We start from the raw sequence: 20,973 nt of genomic DNA on the forward strand, positions 1-20,973 counted from the left end.
CTTGCTTATCAGCTACTCAGGCACCAGTGACCTGACCACCACATATCTACCTACTTGCTATCCACTCGCCTAAGAGATACGAAGGCACAAGTGACCTCACAAGTGACCTCACAAGCCTCTGGCACAAGCCACATCCATGCTTTTGGCCTATCAGCTACTCAGGCATCAGTAATCTCACAACCACTTACACAAGCCATGTGCCAGCTCTCAGCCTATCATCTACTCCAGCACATACCAACCTATTTGCTATGTGCTGACGTGTTGGAGAGACCCCATGTGGCAGCTCCCACGCAGTCACTTGCTCACTCCCCATCAACGGGATGGGAGGGAACCAGAAGGGCAAAAGTGAGAAAACAAATCTCATGGGTCAAGATAAAGACAGTTTAATAAGTGGAGGAGTGGATCTCACAGCAGGAGATCGATGCCCGGCCTGTCTCTGAGCAAAGGATACTTTGGAGAACACACCCTCCTCCCCAGTTTTATTGCTGACCATGACATCATATGGCATGGAATATCGATTTGGTCAGCTGGGGTCAGCTATCCTGGCTTTTCTCCGCATTGCCAGGGCAGAGCGAGAGACAGTGGCTTTCCTTGATGCTGTGCAAGCACTGCTCAGCAATAGTTACAATGTTGGTGTGCTGTGAAAGCTGTTTTGGCCACCAAGGCAAAGCACAGCACCACAGGGGCTGCTAAGAAGAAAATTAACTTCATCCCAGCTGGACCCAGTACAATCTCCACCCCTCATTCCATACTGTGTGCATCCTGCTCAGGTCCTACAGTATTCAATACATTTCCATCCACCACCACCACTCCCTTCCCCATCCTTTGACATGACATAAACACAGCATACTGGGTTTGGCTGGTGTGGCTCAGGTGGACCTGGACAAGTCCCAGTGCACTTCTGACTTCTCCCCTCACTCAGTCAGCCAGAGCATTTTGAAGCATTCAACCAGGTTATCAACCTCAGGACAAGGAATCACATGTATCACCAGCCCACACCCCACACTGGTCTTACAGGTAGCTGTCAGATCCCCCACAACCCTGGGGAAAGGGAGTTCCCCACCAGCACCCTTCCCCTCTCTTTGGCACCTCAAAATCCAGTTTGCTGTTCATGGGCTCATTGGCTAGTTCCTCTCGTTCACATGGTCTTTGCTCAGATCCTCTGTGGATCTTTTCCATATGGTCCCCATGCACATATTCTTCTGAAGCTGGCATTTTGTCCTGTTTTTTTTTTTTTGTGTTCGCGGACAGCGTTGCCTGTGTCTTGCAGCAGAGAAAATCTGAGAGTCTTCCCCAGTTCACCCTGAATGGCCATCCTGCTGGGCTGGGCTGGGATGCGGGAGCCTCCTAGGCTGGTTCACAGGATTGGGCTCTTCTTTGTATGCTGGCAGGATTTGTGCCAAGGGCCCCTTGGTGACCTCTTGGGCCACCCCTCCTGGGAGGGGGCCGTAGCCCTCGGGCATGTTCCAGCTTGTCTGTGTCTTCCCCACCCTCTTGAAGTTGCCCCCACCCCAGACATGTCTGGGCTTCTTCTGCAGCCTGGTAAAGTGGGGGACCTCAACCCACCCTTGTCCTTTGCTTTCTATTCACATTTAAACTCTGATTATTCATTCCAGTAGCTCTTATTAAAGAAGGTTTTATCCATTTTATACCTATGTTGTAATGGCTATATAGATTCAATTTCTCTTCCTTTATAAATGTTTACACATATATATATATAAAAATGCATACACATGTTTATGTTTATAGAGGTATATGTATTTAAAATATTGTATCTAATCATAAATAAATAAAAATATAGTTATACTTATTTGTACACTCAGTTTTAGATATCTTTCTAAAAATGTTTCTATTGTACATCAATCTGCATATTTTTCTATCTGAGCACTTCCTTGTCCAAAGGAGGCAGGCACCAATCAAAGGGCTGCATGGGAACACATGGGTCTGATGGTGTCAGAGAAATGGCTGCCAGCCAACCACAGTGCAGTATGAGAACCTGTGGGGAATGAGGCTGTCACAAGTGGCGGCCTCCCTGTACGTAATGACAGGGGGCTTCCCTTGCTGACTGCTTCTGGGCGCAGCGGGAGGGGAGGCTCCTCTTGCCAGTCAATCACAGGATTTCCTGAGAAGACGTGGGTTCGATGCTCTCAAGCAATTGCTGTCAGCCAACCACAGAGCAGTGTGATGTTTAAGATCATGGCAGCTCACTGTCGTCAAATGGTGGCCCCACGTCATAAAATGGCACCACCACTCCCCAGATGGCAGACCAAACAAAATGGTGGCCTAAACAAAATGGCAGCCCCGGCGTAAGCAGGGGAAGGGCCTTCTGGGTCAGATGTACTTCCGGGTCAACCAGAAGGGGTGGTTGCTCCTTCCAGCCAATCACAACCAAGCACGTGACCAGTAGAGGGGTGTGCCTTCCAGGGCAAATGGCCCCTGAGGCAGCTGGAAGGGGCGGGACTTCTGCTGGCAGCTGGTGGGCGGGGCATGGAGCGTGTCTGCCCTCCAGTGGCGGTGGTGCCTCTGCTCCTGGCGTGTTCCAGGGCCGTGACCCAAATGAGCACAAGGAAGGCTCGTGGTGAGGTAAAAATGCTCCTTTGAACCGCTGTCAGAGAATGGGTCACTGTGGTGTCAGAGCTTCAGTGTCTGTGCCTGACGTGAGGACTTTCCCGCCTCCCTGTGCTTCCAGGCTGCAGAACCCTTCTCCAAAAAACCGCTGCGGGACCCTCCTGGGTCTCGTGGGAAAATGTGCACGACTGTGCTGAGGATCCCCTGGGAGCAGGGACAGCACAAAGCCTTTTCCGCGTGCCTCCTCCCCTGGACGTGGTCTCCCTCTTTATCAGCACCTGAAGCCCCCCTCCATCTCCTCCCCATCCCTGGGTCTGGTGATGGCAGCCCTGTACTCAGTGGTGCCTCCAGCAGTGACACCCCTCATCTACAGCATGAGGAACCAGGAGCTCAAGGGTGGAATTAGGATTACATGAAAGTTTCTGCAATAGTGATCAACTCTCCATCTCTCCCCGCAAATGACTCCCAGGATATCCCATCCAAAAGTGGTGCTTTGGTGTATTGTCATTATTGTTACCAATACCCTTATCATTACCTTTGCCATTATTGTTACTTGTGGTTGTAATGTTCCTAGAGAAATGTTTGGATTTGTCTCACTTCTCCAGAGGCATGAACCTGCTCTGTCTCACCTGGAGCCTGGGTAAGCGTGTGTCTAACACCGGGGCGGAGCTGACTCCCCCATAGCCTCTCTGTAATAAAACGGGATCTCCCCCGTGCAGTGGGGAGATGAGCAGCAGCCATCCCCATCCAGCTGGAGCTGCTCCACACCCAGAGCAGCAAGGCCAGTGTGGAGTCGCCCTGTGACCCCAGGCACCACAGCCAAATCACTCTGCAGAGCAGCATCACCAGCTCGGGGCCCTGCAGGGGTGGTGGGGAGGGGGTGAGGAATGGCCAGGTAGATGAGAGGAGGGCTAGGGAGAGATCAGAACAGAGGTGACCTGGGCTGGAAATTGCCTCAGAGACAAAAACACCAGCTGTCCTGGTTTCAGCTAGGAAAGAGTTAAATTTTTTCCTAGTAGCTGGTATAGTGCTGCGTTTTGGATTTAGTAGGAGAGTAATGTTGATAACAGACTGATGTTTTAGTTGTTGCTAAGTACTGTTGCTAAATTGTTGCTAAGTCCCTGCATCCTCCTTCTTGCTGCGCTTCAAGACAAGACATTTGCTTTCTTCCAGTCATCAGGAACCTCACCAAATCCCCTTGACCTTTCAAACATGATTTCAAGTGGCCTTACAAGGACATCAGCCATCTTCCTCAGCACTCATGAGTGCATCCCCTCAGGTCCCACGGACTTATGCACGTGCCGTTTGTTTCAATGTTCCCTAACCTGAGACTCCTGCACCAAGGGTAAGTCTTCCTTGCTCCTTGCCTCTGGTCTTGGGGGCCTGGGATTCCTGAAGGGTGGTCTTACCAGTAAACGCAGAGAGGAAGAAGGCGTGGAGTACCTTGGCCTCTTCTGTGTTCTCTGTCACCAGGGTCCCACACCATCTAGCAGCAGACGTACATTTTCCTGAGCCTTCCTTTTGCTGCTGGCATCATTGTTAAATCCTTTCTTGATGCCCTTCATGTCCAGATGGAATTACCAGATTGAGATTGAGATGGGCTTTGGCTTTCCTAACACCCTCTCTGAATGCTCGGGAGGTTCTTGGTGCCCTCCAGAAACCTCCTGAGTGTCTTGTGCCCTGCTGTGCTGCCCCTCTGGCAGATGTCCAGCTGGATAATGTCTGCCACGAGGACCAGGGCCTGCAAATAAGAAGCTGCTTCTGCTTGTCAGAAGAAGGCCTCATCTGTTGCTTCTTCCTAATACAGTTGGTCCACAGCAGGCACCAACTACAACATTACCCGTGCTAATGTTACTCTGCCCACTAATCCTGATCCATCGGCTCTCATCTGGCTCCTCACCTGTCACTAGCAGAGCTCCATGCTTTCCTTCTGCTCGCCCACAGACAGGGCACCTTCCCCTCCTCACTGACCTGCCCCATCCTTCCTAAAGAGGCAGCTTCCATCCATGGCCACGCTCCAGTGGTGTGAGCTATCTGACCATGTTCTGATACCCAGCTGAGATTACAGCTCAAGAACTGCCCACAGACTCCTAATTCCTCCCGTTTGCTCCCCAAGCCGGCTGCATTCCTGTGCACGCCCATCAGAGGTGTGCCCAGCCATGCTGATTCCCTGCTGAGACTGAGGGCCACTTGACAGGTGCCCACAAACAGCCCTGGTTGTACCCTTTGCTTCACCTCCAACTTTCTTATTCCCTGTTTCCCTTCTCCTAGGTTCTTCCCTTTGGTCATCCTCAATCCCTCTCATTCAAGAAGCCCACCTCTGATTTCCCGCTGGCCCTGGCTTTGCTTGCCTGTTGCCCTCCTTTGGTGTTTCTGGGCTGGCAGCATTGGGAATTCTTACTTTGGTCAACAAGGCCATTGAACTACTACCTCCTTTTATTATCCATCATGGCCTTCAATTCCTCATGCTGTCATCTTGTTAGAGGCACCACAGGACAGGGTGAGCCACCTACACGCACACATGAACAGCTGACACAAGGAAGATTCAGTTCATGGGGACCCTGGGAAACTCTGGGATTTGGCCAACAGAAAGCTCATCAAGTTTGACAAGGAGAAGTGGCCAGTCCTGCACCCAGGGCAGAATAACCCCATGTATCAGGGCAAGCTTGGAGCTGACCAGCTGAGGGGTGACCCTGAGGAGAAGGCCGTGGTCGCTACAAGGGATGCAATAGGAGCCAGTGGAGCATGCTGACCATGAATAAGGCCAGCTGCACACGGGGCTGAATTAGGATGAGGGTGACCACCCAGACAAGGGGAGTTACCTTGACTCAGTGCTGTCGTGGCCACATCTGAAGTAATCTGTCCTGGTGTGGGGCTCCATGTTCTGCAGGAGTGAGGAGGAACTGGAGAAGGTCCAGAGGTGGCCTGCCAAGCGGGGGTGAAGGGGCTGAATCACGTGGCTTGTGTGGAGAGACCGAGGGACCTGGGCTGCTTTCGCCTCATGGCATAGAGGCCAAGGGCACGGTTGTAGTAGCCTGCAATCGCTTGAAAGGTGGTTTCAGGGAGGATGAAGATTTCTTTTGTAGAGGAAACAGCATGAGAAACGAAAAGCTTTGGAATCTGAGCCTGGGCATGAGGAAGATGAAATGTCACTTGAAGGGTGGTGGCGTGGTGCAACCGGTCACTGGTGGTGGTGGTGTTTGTCTGTGATCAGCCCGTGGCTTTCTGTTTCAGAGAGAGATACTGGTACAGGCAGGGACATGGGAGGATGAGAGCAAGGTGGGGAAGTGGATTGTGTGTCTACAGCCTGCAGGGAAACAGGCACAGGCATGGGACAGCGTAGGACATCCTGGGCTCGAGATGGCCAACGACAATAGACATACAAGAACTGTTTTTGACGGAGAGATAGGAAGGGATAGATATAAATGCAAGGAAGGAGCTGATTAAAGAGTGAATTTGACTTCTGAAAGATGGGGCAAGTTTCTAAGTCCCTGAAGCTCAAAGCATCAAGGAGATAATTGGGAGGTATCTGAATGAACAAAAAGCAGGGGGAGGGGGGAGTCTGGAGAGCAATGGGAAGGGCAAATGTCCTGATACCTCTGCTGAGAAGATGCCTTTAGACATGGTCATTTAACCAAGAGAGGTGAGAAGACCTGAAAGATAAGGGAGATTGAATAGGCAGCGTAATATAACAGATAGAGCAGCCATAATGCAAGTACAGGAGATCAATATTTTTTCTCCTATGATTAATGCACTCCCTGCAAATTCCCATTCTGGCATGATGGGAAAACCCTGCCGTTATATTAAAAGTACTCAATTGCTTCATCTGGTGAAAATGGGCTCCTATTTTTTTCTCAGTGTTGCAGATTTCTTCACCTTCCAGGCAGACCTTGTTTGTCTGACCATAAAACATCCAGGGCGGCGTTTAGAGGCCTCGGTGTACCTGAGGTGTTTGCCTGGGGCTGGCAGCTATCAGGCAGGACGTGTGGGAGAGCAAAGCCCCTCGGGATCTGCAGGCAGAGGCTGGGCAGGGGGTTCCCAGGGCGTCTGTACTGGCAGGAGGTGTCTGTGTCCCTGTAGCTGAAGGCATTTGGGTCCTACATCCAACCACAATAAAATGTAAAAGCTGAAAAGTGTTTTCAAACATTTTCTTTGCTTTGCAGCTTTGTGTTTAATTCTTTGTTTTATGTTTATTGACATTTTCTAAACATTTTTTTTTTTTCAAGCTAGCAGCATTTAAAAAAAAGGTCGTTTTGTGTCTTGCCCAGAGCCCCGTACCCCCAAGACAGTTCTTGCCCAGGACTGTCAGCGATCCCCCTCAGTCTTTGCCGAGAGAGAGTCACACTGGGGTATCGACCTCTTTTCGCTGGCTGAGATGTTAGTTTAGGTGGTCACATACAGCACAGGAAGATTCTTGCCCCATAAACATTTGCTCTGTGGTTATCAGAGAAGGGGCCTGACACCATAGGATCAGTTCAAGTTGGAGGGGACCTCGGGAGTTCTGCAGTCCAACCTGCCAGAAAGAAAAGGGTCAGACCAGGTTGTTCATGGCTTGAACCGGTCTGAGTTTGGAAACCTCCAAGGACGGAGTCTGCACAGCATCTCTGGGTGACCTGCTCCAACGCTTGGCTCAGCTCACACTGAAACAGACTTTCCTTATCTGCAGGCTTAATCTCTCCTCTTTCACCTTCCACCCCCTGTCTCTTGTCCTCCCGCCATGCTGCATGGTGAAAAGCCTGTCTCTCTATTCTCCATCAAGTCCTTGTAGGTACTGGCAGGCCACAGTGAGGTCCTCTCAGCCTTCATTTCTCCAGGCTGGAGTAGCTCATCTCCCTCAGCCTCTTCTCAGGGGAAAGGTGCTCCAGTCCCTGACCATCTTGGAGGTCTGCTTCAAGCAGAGGGATTCAAGCACTGAGCCCAGCAGGAGGATGGAAATGGCCAAAGAGGACAATTCACCCATAAACTTGGGGTGTGCTGCCAGTGCTGGAAATGGCCAGGGAGAAAGGCTGGGGGGTTACAAATGCCCTGGGGCACCTGCCCCAACTCTCCATGGCACCAAAGGCACAGAGCAGCCTCCTCTCTCCTGTGTCTGCAAGTCTCAGCTCCCTTCCACGAGCCCTGGCTCTGCAGCACCAACCCCTGGTGCGAGTCCTCACCCTGCAAGGTCAGACACCTCAGCTAACTTCAGTGCGTTCCTCTCCTAAGCACTTTCCAGCCCAGCCCAGTCCCTCTCTGGCTCTCTCCATCACTTCCCACCCCCTACCCATCTCACCCCTGTCCAGCCCAGAAAAGCAGCCCATTCTGGGCTGACCCCATGGCAGTGCCCATTGATGGGTACTGCAGAGCTCTGCACACTCAACCCCACAGCCCCAGTCCCTCTGAAGGTCACAGTAGCTCCTGGGAGGTGTCTCAGCCTCCCCATCAGCCCCAGGGCTGAGGGCCAGCCATGGCATGAGGAGATGGAAGCCAGTGGCTGCTCCTGTCTCCAAGACATCCTTATTGTCCACTGCCAGAAAGCCCCTGTGTGCCAGCCCCTCTCCCAGGAAAAGACTCCTGGCCCAGAGAACCCTCAGGCTGCTCCGGCTGCCCAAGCAATAGAAATCTTGTCTTCAAGGACAGCATAATCCAAGCACTGCCAGGGTTCATCTCAAAACTTAATTGAAACTCCAAAGGGAATCCAAGGGCATTAAGATGAGCTGTTGCTACTTCAGGAACAGCTAAGGAAGAGTCAGAAATACTGTCAGACCACTGCTAAATTTAGTAAGAGTAGGTGTAGATAGATCTGAGACACTCTACATTCTCTTTGCCTCCGCTACCACCAGCGAGGTCTCCCAGGCCTCGGTGCTTTGAGGCAGGACGCTGGAGGAGGGCAACCAGCAGTGGATGGCGTTCAAGCCAGGGGTTCCTTGAGCAAACTGCACCCTTACCAGTCCATGGGACTGGAGGGGCTGCATGCAAGGGTGCTGAGAGAGTGTTTTTCACCACTGGTTCATTGTAATTCGAGTAAGAAAGGCAGTCAGACTCTGCGAGGTATCGTTTAACATGCTGTTCATAAGCACTAACACTATGAAGAGAGAATCATGCAGATAATCTTAGGTCCCTTTTAGATGGTGGGAACCCCAGGTGGTGTAGCATTGAACAGGCCTCTGACCCACACACAGGATGCCATGCAGACCCACGCATAGAAACCATTCCCCTGTTTTGATCATTCAAGCTACTGGAGGCATTTATTACAAAAGAAGAACTCTTTCAATCATCTCTACAGTCTAACAGAAGCGATGTTCTCATGAGAACTCCTTGCTGTATTGTTAGATACAGGCAAGGCCACGCAGGAGGTGTAAGGGCAGTACTGAGTGGGAGCTGCCTGCAGGCTCCTCTGTGACAATGAGTTGCTGAAGTTGTCCTGCGGCCAAAGGCTCCGTTCTGCATGGCACAGGCGTGAAGGCCAGGCTGTACGTGCAGCGCAGCACAGCTCGCTGTCCAATGGTCTTCTGGTCAGGGTCACTGCTCAGGTTTCCCTGTTACAAGTCTGCACTCCACCCTGGTGCCACAGCTGAGCTGTGGAGGAGGAGGTGGATCAGAGCCAGGAGGAGGTGGATCAGAGGCCGGAGGAGCTGGAGCCCCGTGGCTTGTCACACAACTGTGACGGTTTTGGATGAAATGAGATGTGGTGGGACAGCTTGCTCACATGGGGTTCTGCAGTGGAGGAATACAGGCTCTGCTGGAGAGACTGGCAAGGAGGATGAGTATGGGGGATGCCCCCTGTGTTCTCTTCCTGTGGAGGAAGACAACCAGCAGTGGATGGGAATCAACTCAAGGGTTACTTGAGCAAACTCAAGCGTAAAGGAGATGGGTGTTTTGACCAGGTCCCTGAACACAAGTATTGGTATGCCATGACACCTGAGATTCCACTTTTGGGTCCAGAGGAGCATGATGTCCCTTGAGGTGTCCTGGAATATCTCCTGACCCAGGTGATGCTTTAGGCTGAGAAGAGAATCAAAACACCACCTCTGACCGCAGCGATTTCACCTTCAGTGCTGACATCCAGGACAGGTGGAGGGACTTCAGACCTTCGAGGCATGCTGCTGAAGGATGAGGTCTTCAGAGATCCAAAAGGAAGATAATGGTGTTGTATCAGTGTCCATCTCATAAATCTTTGGCCTGCTTTGTGCTTTTCACCAGTTTGGGATCTGTCCCTTGACATTGTTTTGATAAAAAAATAAACTCCTCTCGCACACACTTGAAATAAGGATGGAAGAGAGCAGAAATGAATTAGGGGCAATATTGTCTAAGAGGTGTTACCATGAAATGATAACAGAGAGCTAGGAATGAGAGAAAAACCACTGTTCTTAAAAACTTCATGCCAAGGGCTAAATTCTGTTAAGTTATAGCTGTCTTGTCAAGTAAGAATGAAGGAGAGGAATAAAAGTAAAGAAATTAAGTATATCATCATCAAGAAGGAGAAAAGAAATTTTAGAGCATGGTACTGTTACTGTTTTTAGTGAAAACAGAAGTAAGTCCATAATGTAGCCGCTAAGCCCCCAGCCAGCTGCTCACTTGCTCCCCTCTCCTGAGGGATGTCCTGGTTTCAGCTGGGATAGCGTTAATTTTCTTCCTAGTAGCTGGTACAGTGCTGTGTTTTGGATTTAGGATGAGAATAATGTTGATAACACACTGATGTTTTGGTTGTTACTGAGTAGTTTTTACACGAGTGAAGGACTTTTCAGCTTCCCATGCTCTGCCAGGTGCACAAGAAGCTGGGAGGGAGCACAGCCAGGACAGCTGACCCAGACTGGCCCAAGGGCTATTCCATACCATGTGACGTCATGCTCAGTATAGAAACTGGAGGGAGTTGTCTGGGGGGCAACGATCGTTGCTCAGGGCATCGGTCGGTGGGTGGTAAGCAATTGTATAGTGTATCACTTCCTTTGTTTATTATTATTGTATTGTTATTATGATATTATTATTGCTACTAATACTACTATTCTATTTTCTTTTCCCTCAACTATTAAACTGTTCTTATCTCAACCCACGAGTTTTCTCCCTTTTACCCTTCCAAGTCTCTGCCCCATCCCCCCAAGGTGGGGCGAGTGAGCGAGCAGCTGTGTGGTACCTGACAGTACTTTGTGGTGCTTAAACAAGGGGATCAAAGGGTTCAAGACAATGACAGACATGCTTTGAATGTGCTAGACTGAATCGGAAGGTGTTATTGGGTTTAGCTATTGCTTGGCAGGCTCCTGTCCTTGCAATAGGCCTTGCTTCCCTTCCTGTATATTACAGTCTCGTGCTCGTTAGTGGCTACTTTTCGCTTTCACTATTCCTTCTTTGGCATCCTTTTACCTCTTCCTTCTTCATCCTGTTGCCTCCTGGTGCCTCCTGCTCTTCCTGCTCCTGTTGCCTCCCGTTGCCCCACGATGCTTTCTCCTGTTCTTCCTCCACACCCTCCTGCAGCCTTCTCTTCCCTCCTCTTCCTCCTGCCTTTTCCTACTCATCCCCCTATACTTCCTCCTCTTTTCTCCTCTTTTAGCCTGCTCTCTTTTCCTCCTCCTCCTCCTCTTGCCTCCCATTCCCTCCTATTGCCTTGTCGTGGTTTCACCCCTGCTAGCAACTAAGGACCACAGAGCCGCTCACACACTCCCCCCGCAGTGGAATGAGGGAGAGAATCGGAAGGGTAAAAGGGAGAAAACTCGTGCGTTGAGATAAGAACAGTTTAATAATTGAAGAAGAATAAAATAGAACTGTTAAATAGGTAAAGCAAAAGCTGCGCACGCAGACAAAGGAGAAAAAGGAATTCATTCACTACTTCCCATCAGCAGGCAGGTCTTCAGAGGCATCCCCAGGAAAGCAGGGCTCCATCAAGCAAAACAGTTACTTGGGAAGACAAATGCCATCATGCCGAACAACCCCCCTTTCCTTCTTCTTCCCCCAGTTTCTATACTGAGCAGGACGTCATGTGGAATGGAATAGCCCATGGGTCAGGCTGGGTCAGCTGTCCTGGCTGTGCTCCCTCCCAGTTTCTTGTGCACCTGGCAGAGCATGGGAAGATGAAAATTCCTTGACCAGTGTGAGCACTACTGAGCAACTATTTAGCAACAGCATAGCACTACTTAGCAAGAAACAAAACATCAGTCTCTCAACATTATTCTCACCCTAAACCCAAAACACAGCACTGCACCAGCTACTAGGAAGAAACTTAACTCTATCCAAGCTGAAACCAGGAAACACCTCGTCCTCCACTTGCATCTTCTTTACTCCACTTGCCACCACTTCCCTCCTCCTTTGTCTTTTTCTTGCCTCCTCTTCCCTACTCCTTCTTTTGCCTTGTATCCTACTCTAAACTCCTCTTGGCTCCCGTTGCCTCCTCTTGCCTCCTTCTTCTCTCTCTCCTACTCCTCATCTCCCTTCTTGTTGCTCTCTATGGCCTCCTCCTATTCCTCCTCCTGTTAGTACCCGTTGCCTCATGAAGATGATTTCCTTCTCTTCCTCCACAGCCTCCTGCAGCCTCCTCTTCCCTCCTCTTCCCTTCTAGGGGCTACTTCTCCTCTTCCTCTTGCCTTTTCCTACTCAGCCTCCCTTTCCTCTTCCTCCTCTGTGCTCCTCTTTTAGCCTGCTCTCTTCTCCTCCTCCTCCGCCGCCTCCTCCTCCTCCACCTCGCGCCTCCCATCGCCTCCTATGGCCTCCTATTGCCTCCTCCTCCTCGCGCCTCTTCTGCCCTCCTCTTGCCTCCTCCTTTGGCGCTTTTGCTTGCCTCCTCCTTCTTTTGCCTTCTGCCCTGCTCTGACCTCCTCTTGCCTCCTCTTTTGCCCTCCTCCTGCTCTCCACCATTGCCTCCTCCTCCTTCTCCTATTGCCTCCTGCTACCTCAGCTCGCATCCTCGCCTCTCCTCCTTTTGCGCTTTGCCTTCCCTCCTCCTCCTTTACCTTCTGCCTCCTGCTCTCGCCTCCTCTTGCCTCTCCTTTTGCCCTCCTCCTCGCGCCTCCTCGCGCCTCTTGGGCCATCCTGCTGCCTCCTCCTCTTCCTCCTCCTGCAGCCTCACCTTGCCTCCTCTTGCCTCATGCTCCTCCTCCTCCTCTTTTCTTCACCTCCCATCCTTTTGCCTTCTCCTTTGCCTCCTTCTCTTCCTCTGCCTCCTATTCCTTCCTCTTTGCTCCTCTTGCCTTTTCCTCCTCCTGCTTTCTCCCATTGCCTCCTCTTCCATACTCCTCCTCCTCCTGCCTCCTAGGGCGCCTTCCTGCCTCTACCTCTTTGGCTCCCTCTTGCCTCCTCCTCCTTTACCTCCTCTCTCCTCCTCTGCCCTCCTCGCGCCTCTACTTTTGCCCTGCCCTCTTGCCTCCTCTTCCCTCCTCCTCCTCCTCCTCCTCCTCCTCTTGCCACCCTTGGCCTCCTGCTACCTCTGCCTTCTAAGACCCCTCTGCCTTCCTCTTCCCTCCTCTTGGCACGCTCTTCTTCTCCACCTCACACGCCTCCTCTCCTCAACTCTTCCCGCCTCTTGCCTCCTCTTGCCTCCACTTCCTCAGCCTCCTCTTCTTTCCTCTGCCTTCCTCCTCCTCCTCCTGATCCTCCTTTGCCTGCTTTCTCCTCACTCTTCCTCTCTACTCCTCTTCCTCTTGCCTCCTCTTACCTCCTCTAACTCCGTCCTTTAGACTCTTGCCTCCTCCTCCTCCTCTTCACTTCTCCTCCAGGAGGAAAGCGGAGGGAAGAGGAGAAGGAGGCAAGAGCAGGCAAGGAAAAGCAAGCGAAGGCAAGAGGAGGCACGAGGAGCAAGACGCCATTGCCTTTTGCCTAATGGTGCCTGCTCTTGCCTGCACTCGCCTCCTCCCTCCTCAGCTTCTTTCCCGGGGCTCCCGTTGACTCCACCACCTCCTCCCTCCTTCTCCTACCGCTTCTCTTCCTCTTACATCTTCTTCCCTCCTCTTGCGCCTTACGGCGTCCTGTAGCCTCCTTCTCTTCTTCTGCCTTTTGCCTCAGCCTCCTTTCCCGCCGCGATCCTGCTCTCTCCTCCTCGCGCCTCCTCTTTTGCCTACTCCTCGCGCCTCCTCTTCCCTCCTCTGCCCTCTGCTTGCCTCCTCCTCCTGCTTTTCTTCTTGCCTCTTCTTGTCTCCTCCTCCTTCACCTCCTCTCTCCGCCTCTCGCCTCCTCGCACCTCCTCTTCTTCGTCTGCCTCTTGCCTCCCGATGCCTCCTCTTGTCTCCTTCTCCTGCTTCAGCTCCTACTCCTCTTCTGCTGCCGCCTTGCTCTCTCTCGCCTCCTCCTCCTCTTGCCTCTCCTTGCCTCAACGGCCTTTTGCCTTCTCTTCCTCCACAGCCTCCTGCAGCCTCCTCTTCCCTCCTCTTCCCTCCTAGGGCCTACTTCTCCTCTTCCTCTTGCCTTTTCCTACTCAGCCTCCCTTTCCTCTTCCTCCTCTTTGCTCCTCTTTTAGCCTGCTCTCTTCTCCTCCTCCGCCGCCGCCTCCTCCTCCTCCTCGCGCCTCCCATTGCCTCCTATTGCCTCCTATTGCCTCCTCCTCCTCGCGCCTCTTCGGCCCTCCTCTTGCCTCCTCCTTTGGCGCTTTTGCCTGCCTCCTCCTTCTTTTGCCTTCTGCCCTGCTCTGACCTCCTCTTGCCTCCTCTTTTGCCCTCCTCCTGCTCTCCACCATTGCCTCCTCCTCCTTCTCCTATTGCCTCCTGCTACCTCAGCTCGCATCCTCGCCTCTCCTCCTTTTGCGCTTTGCCTTCCCTCCTCCTCCTTTACCTTCTGCCTCCTGCTCTCGCCTCCTCTTGCCTCTCCTTTTGCCCTCCTCTTCTTGCCTCCTCTTGCCTCCTCCTCCTCTTGCCTCCTCTTGCCTCTTGGGCCATCCTGCTGCCTCCTCCTCTTCCTCCTCCTGCAGCCTCACCTTGCCTCCTCTTGCCCTTCCCTTCTCTTCTTCTGCAGACTCCTATCGCCTCCTCTTCCTACACTTTGCCTCCTCTTGCCTCATTCTCCTCTTCCTCCTCTTTTCTTTACCTGACAGCCTTTTGCCTTCTCCTTTGCCTCCTTCTCTTCCTCTTCCTCCTATTCCTTCCTCTTACGGCCTCTTGCCTTTTCCTCCTCCTGCTTTCTCCCATTGCCTCCTCTTCCATTCTCCTCCTCCTACGGCACCTTCGGGCCTCCACCTCTTTGGCCTCCTCTTGCCTCCTCCTCCTTCTTCTCCTCTTGCCTCCTCCTCCTTCTTCTCCTCTTGCCGTCTCCTCCTCCTTCTCCTCTCTCCTGCTCTGCCCTCGTCGCGCCTCTACTTTTGCCCAGACCCGTTGCCTCCTCTTGCCTCCATTGCCTCCTCTTGCCTCCTCCTCCTCCTCCTCCTCTTGCCACCCTTGGCCTCCTGCTACCTCTGCCTTCTAAGACCCCTCTGCCTTCCTCTTCCCTCCTCTTGGCACGCTCTTCTTCTCCACCTCACACGCCTCCTCTCCTCAACTCTTCCCTTCTCTTGCCTCCTCTTGCTTCCACTTCCTCAGCCTCCTCTTCTTTCCTCTGCCTTCCTCCTCCTCCTCCTGATCCTCCTTTGCCTGCTTTCTCCTCACTCTTCCTCTCTACTCCTCATCCTCCCCCTCTTCTTCTTGCATCCTCTTACCTCCTCTAACTCCGTCGTTTAGACTCTTGCCTCTTCCTCCTCCTCTTCCCTTCTCCTCCAGGAGGAAAGCGGAGGGAAGAGGAGAAGGAGGCAAGAGCAGGAGAGGAAAAGCAAGCAAAGGCAAGAGGAGGAGGAGAGAGGAGGCAAGAGGAGGAGGATGCACGCAGAGGCAAGAGGAGGCAACCTGAGGAGGAAGAAGAGGAGGAGGCAAGAGCAGGAGGAAGTGGAGGAGGGAGCGGGAGGCAAGAGGAAGCAAGGGCAGGAGGTGGAGGAGGAGGCAAGAGTAGGCCAAAAGAAGCAGGAGGCGGTACGAGGAAGACAGAGAGGAAGAGGAGGAGCAGGAAGCGTGAGAATTAGGCAAGAGGAGGGAAGCTGAGCAGGACTGATGAGGAGGAGGCGAGGAGAGACAAGTGGAGGAGGAAGAAGAGGCAAGAGGAGGGAAGAGGAGGCAAGAGGATGATGCAGCAAAAGGAGGTGAAAGGAGGAGGAAGAGGCAGAGGCGGAGGCCAAAAGAGGCAAGAGGAGGCAAGAGGAAGAGGCTGAGGTGGCAGAGGAGGAGGAGGAAGAGGAGGAGGAGGAGGCAAGAGGAGGCCAGAGGAGGCCAGAGGAGGCAGAGGAGGAGGAGGCAAAAAGGGGCAAGACTAGGCGAGAGGAAGAGGAGGAAGAAAAGCAAGGTAGAGGAGAGAGGAGAAGGCAACGGGAGGAGGAGGAGGAGGCCGGAGGAGGAGGAGGAAGCAAGAGGAGGCAAGGGAAGGAGGAGGCGCGATGAGGCAAGAGGAGTCAGAGGCGCGAGGAGTGAGAAGGAAAAAGAGGCAAGAGAAGCAAGAGGCAGAAGGAGGAGGAGGAGCAGGAGGCAAGAGGAGGAGGAGGAGGCAAGAGGAGGAGGAGGAGGCAAGTGGTGGGAAGAGGAGGAGGAGAAGGAAGCAAAAGGAGGCAAGTGGAGGAGGAGAGAAAAGTAGGCAAGGGAAAGCAAGAGGAGGAGGACGAGGAGGAGGAGAAGGCAAGAGGAAGCAGCAGGAGGCAAGAGCAGAAGAGGGGAGCAGGAGGCAATCAAAGGCAAGAGGAGGCGCGAGGAGGAAGACGCCATTGCCTTTTGCCTAATGGTGCCTGCTCTTGCCTGCACTCGCCTCCTCCCTCCTCAGCTTCTTTCCCGGGGCTCCCGTTGACTCCACCACCTCCTCCCTCCTTCTCCTACCGCTTCTCTTCCTCTTACATCTTCTTCCCTCCTCTTGCGCCTTACGGCACCCTGTAGCCTCCTTCTCTTCTTCTGCCTTTTGCCTCAGCCTCCTTTCCCGCCGCGATCCTGCTCTCTCCTCCTGCGCCTCCTCTTTTGCCTACTCCTCGCGCCTCCTCTGTCATCCTCTTGCCTCCTCCTCCTGCTTTTCTTCTTGCCTCTTCTTGTCTCCTCCTCCTTCACCTCCTCTCTCCGCCTCTCGCCTCCTCCCACCTCCTCTTCCTCGTCTGCCTCTTGCCTCCCGATGCCTCCTCTTGTCTCCCTCTCCTGCTTCAGCTCCTACTCCTCTTCTGCTGCCGCCTTGCTCTCTCTCGCCTCCTCCTCCTCTTGCCTCTCCTTGCCTCACCGGCCTTTTGCCTTCTCTTCCTCCACAGCCTCCTGCAGCCTCCTCTTCCCTCCTCTTCCCTCCTACGGCCTACTTCTCCTCTTCCTCTTGCCTTTTCCTACTCAGCCTCCCTTTCCTCTTCCTCCTCTTTGCTCCTCTTTTAGCCTGCTCTCTTCTCCTCCTCCTCCCCCGCCTCCTCCTCCTCCTCGCGCCTCCCATTGCCTCCTATTGCCTCCTATTGCCTCCTCCTCCTCGCGCCTCTTCGGCCCTCCTCTTGCCTCCTCCTTTGGCGCTTTTGCCTGCCTCCTCCTTCTTTTGCCTTCTGCCCTGCTCTGACCTCCTCTTGCCTCCTCTTTTGCCCTCCTCCTGCTCTCCACCATTGCCTCCTCCTCCTTCTCCTATTGCCTCCTGCTACCTCAGCTCGCATCCTCGCCTCTCCTCCTTTTGCGCTTTGCCTTCCCTCCTCCTCCTTTACCTTCTGCCTCCTGCTCTCGCCTCCTCTTGCCTCTCCTTTTGCCCTCCTCTTCTTGCCTCCTCTTGCCTCCTCCTCCTCTTGCCTCCTCTTGCCTCTTGGGCCATCCTGCTGCCTCCTCCTCTTCCTCCTCCTGCAGCCTCACCTTGCCTCCTCTTGCCCTTCCCTTCTCTTCTTCTGCAGACTCCTATCGCCTCCTCTTCCTACACTTTGCCTCCTCTTGCCTCATTCTCCTCTTCCTCCTCTTTTCTTTACCTGACAGCCTTTTGCCTTCTCCTTTGCCTCCTTCTCTTCCTCTTCCTCCTATTCCTTCCTCTTACGGCCTCTTGCCTTTTCCTCCTCCTGCTTTCTCCCATTGCCTCCTCTTCCATTCTCCTCCTCCTACGGCACCTTCGGGCCTCCACCTCTTTGGCCTCCTCTTGCCTCCTCCTCCTTCTTCTCCTCTTGCCTCCTCCTCCTTCTTCTCCTCTTGCCGTCTCCTCCTCCTTCTCCTCTCTCCTGCTCTGCCCTCGTCGCGCCTCTACTTTTGCCCAGACCCGTTGCCTCCTCTTGTCTCCATTGCCTCCTCTTGCCTCCTCCTCCTCCTCCTCCTCTTGCCACCCTTGGCCTCCTGCTCCCTCTGCCTCCTAAGACCCCTCTGCCTTCCTCTTCCCTCCTCTTGGCACGCTCTTCTTCTCCACCTCACACACCTCCTCTCCTCAACTCTTCCCGCCTCTTGCCTCCTCTGGCCTCCTCTTCTTACCTCTGCCTTCCTCCTCCTCCTCCTGATCCTCCTTTGCCTGCTTTCTCCTCACTCTTCCTCTCTACTCCTCATCCTCCCCCTCTTCTTCTTGCATCCTCTTACCTCCTCTAACTCCGTCGTTTAGACTCTTGCCTCTTCCTCCTCCTCTTCCCTTCTCCTCCAGGAGGAAAGCGGAGGGAAGAGGAGAAGGAGGCAAGAGCAGGAGAGGAAAAGCAAGCAAAGGCAAGAGGAGGAGGAGAGAGGAGGCAAGAGGAGGAGGATGCACGCAGAGGCAAGAGGAGGCAACCTGAGGAGGAAGAAGAGGAGGAGGCAAGAGCAGGAGGAAGTGGAGGAGGGAGCGGGAGGCAAGAGGAAGCAAGGGCAGGAGGTGGAGGAGGAGGCAAGAGTAGGCCAAAAGAAGCAGGAGGCGGTACGAGGAAGACAGAGAGGAAGAGGAGGAGCAGGAAGCGTGAGAATTAGGCAAGAGGAGGGAAGCTGAGCAGGACTGATGAGGAGGAGGCGAGGAGAGACAAGTGGAGGAGGAAGAAGAGGCAAGAGGAGGGAAGAGGAGGCAAGAGGATGATGCAGCAAAAGGAGGTGAAAGGAGGAGGAAGAGGCAGAGGCGGAGGCCAAAAGAGGCAAGAGGAGGCAAGAGGAAGAGGCTGAGGTGGCAGAGGAGGAGAAGAAAGAGGAAGAGGAGGAGGAGGAGGCAAGAGGAGGCCGGAGGAGGCCAGAGGAGGCAGAGGAGGAGGAGGCAAAAAGGGGCAAGACTAGGCGAGAGGAAGAGGAGGAAGAAAAGCAAGGTAGAGGAGAGAGGAGAAGGCAACGGGAGGAGGAGGAGGAGGCCGGAGGAGGAGGAGGAGGAAGCAAGAGGAGGCAAGGGAAGGAGGAGGCGCGATGAGGCAAGAGGAGTCAGAGGCGCGAGGAGTGAGAAGGAAAAAGAGGCAAGAGAAGCAAGAGGCAGAAGGAGGAGGAGGAGCAGGAGGCAAGAGGAGGAGGAGGAGGCAAGAGGAGGAGGAGGAGGCAAGTGGTGGGAAGAGGAGGAGGAGAAGGAAGCCAAAAGGAGGCAAGTGGAGGAGGAGAGAAAAGTAGGCAAGGGAAAGCAAGAGGAGGAGGACGAGGAGGAGGAGAAGGCAAGAGGAAGCAGCAGGAGGCAAGAGCAGAAGAGGGGAGCAGGAGGCAATCAAAGGCAAGAGGAGGCGCGAGGAGGAAGACGCCATTGCCTTTTGCCTAATGGTGCCTGCTCTTGCCTGCACTCGCCTCCTCCCTCCTCACCTTCTTTCCCGGGGCTCCCGTTGACTCCACCACCTCCTCCCTCCTTCTCCTACCGCTTCTCTTCCTCTTACATCTTCTTCCCTCCTCTTGCGCCTTACGGCGTCCTGTAGCCTCCTTCTCTTCTTCTGCCTTTTGCCTCAGCCTCCTTTCCCGCCGCGATCCTGCTCTCTCCTCCTGCGCCTCCTCTTTTGCCTACTCCTCGCGCCTCCTCTGTCATCCTCTTGCCTCCTCCTCCTGCTTTTCTTCTTGCCTCTTCTTGTCTCCTCCTCCTTCACCTCCTCTCTCCGCCTCTCGCCTCCTCCCACCTCCTCTTCCTCGTCTGCCTCTTGCCTCCCGATGCCTCCTCTTGTCTCCTTCTCCTGCTTCAGCTCCTACTCCTCTTCTGCTGCCGCCTTGCTCTCTCTCGCCTCCTCCTCCTCTTGCCTCTCCTTGCCTCAACGGCCTTTTGCCTTCTCTTCCTCCACAGCCTCCTGCAGCCTCCTCTTCCCTCCTCTTCCCTCCTACGGCCTACTTCTCCTCTTCCTCTTGCCTTTTCCTACTCAGCCTCCCTTTCCTCTTCCTCCTCTTTGCTCCTCTTTTAGCCTGCTCTCTTCTCCTCCTCCGCCGCCGCCTCCTCCTCCTCCTCGCGCCTCCCATTGCCTCCTATTGCCTCCTATTGCCTCCTCCTCCTCGCGCCTCTTCGGCCCTCCTCTTGCCTCCTCCTTTGGCGCTTTTGCCTGCCTCCTCCTTCTTTTGCCTTCTGCCCTGCTCTGACCTCCTCTTGCCTCCTCTTTTGCCCTCCTCCTGCTCTCCACCATTGCCTCCTCCTCCTTCTCCTATTGCCTCCTGCTACCTCAGCTCGCATCCTCGCCTCTCCTCCTTTTGCGCTTTGCCTTCCCTCCTCCTCCTTTACCTTCTGCCTCCTGCTCTCGCCTCCTCTTGCCTCTCCTTTTGCCCTCCTCTTCTTGCCTCCTCTTGCCTCCTCCTCCTCTTGCCTCCTCTTGCCTCTTGGGCCATCCTGCTGCCTCCTCCTCTTCCTCCTCCTGCAGCCTCACCTTGCCTCCTCTTGCCCTTCCCTTCTCTTCTTCTGCAGACTCCTATCGCCTCCTCTTCCTACACTTTGCCTCCTCTTGCCTCATTCTCCTCTTCCTCCTCTTTTCTTTACCTGACAGCCTTTTGCCTTCTCCTTTGCCTCCTTCTCTTCCTCTTCCTCCTATTCCTTCCTCTTACGGCCTCTTGCCTTTTCCTCCTCCTGCTTTCTCCCATTGCCTCCTCTTCCATTCTCCTCCTCCTACGGCACCTTCGGGCCTCCACCTCTTTGGCCTCCTCTTGCCTCCTCCTCCTTCTTCTCCTCTTGCCTCCTCCTCCTTCTTCTCCTCTTGCCTTCTCCTCCTCCTTCTCCTCTCTCCTGCTCTGCCCTCCTCGCGCCTCTACTTTTGCCCAGACCCGTTGCCTCCTCTTGCCTCCATTGCCTCCTCTTGCCTCCTCCTTTTCCTCTTGCCACCCTTAGTCTCCTGCTCCCTCTGCCTCCTAAGACCCCTCTGCCTTCCTCTTCCCTCCTCTTGTCACGCTCTTCTTCTCCACCTCACACGCCTCCTCTCCTCAACTCTTCCCGCCTCTTGCCTCCTCTTGCCTACACTTCCTCAGCCTCCTCTTCTTTCCTCTGCCTTCCTCCTCCTCCTCCTGATCCTCCTTTGCCTGCTTTCTCCTCACTCTTCCTCTCTACTCCTCATCCTCCCCCTCTTCTTCTTGCATCCTCTTACCTCCTCTAACTCCGTCGTTTAGACTCTTGCCTCTTCCTCCTCCTCTTCCC

Source organism: Nipponia nippon, unplaced genomic scaffold (genome assembly GCF_047370975.1).
Source record: "Nipponia nippon isolate SJK-2023a ecotype South Korea unplaced genomic scaffold, ASM4737097v1 scaffold_54, whole genome shotgun sequence".
NCBI classification, from domain to species: domain Eukaryota; kingdom Metazoa; phylum Chordata; class Aves; order Pelecaniformes; family Threskiornithidae; genus Nipponia; species Nipponia nippon.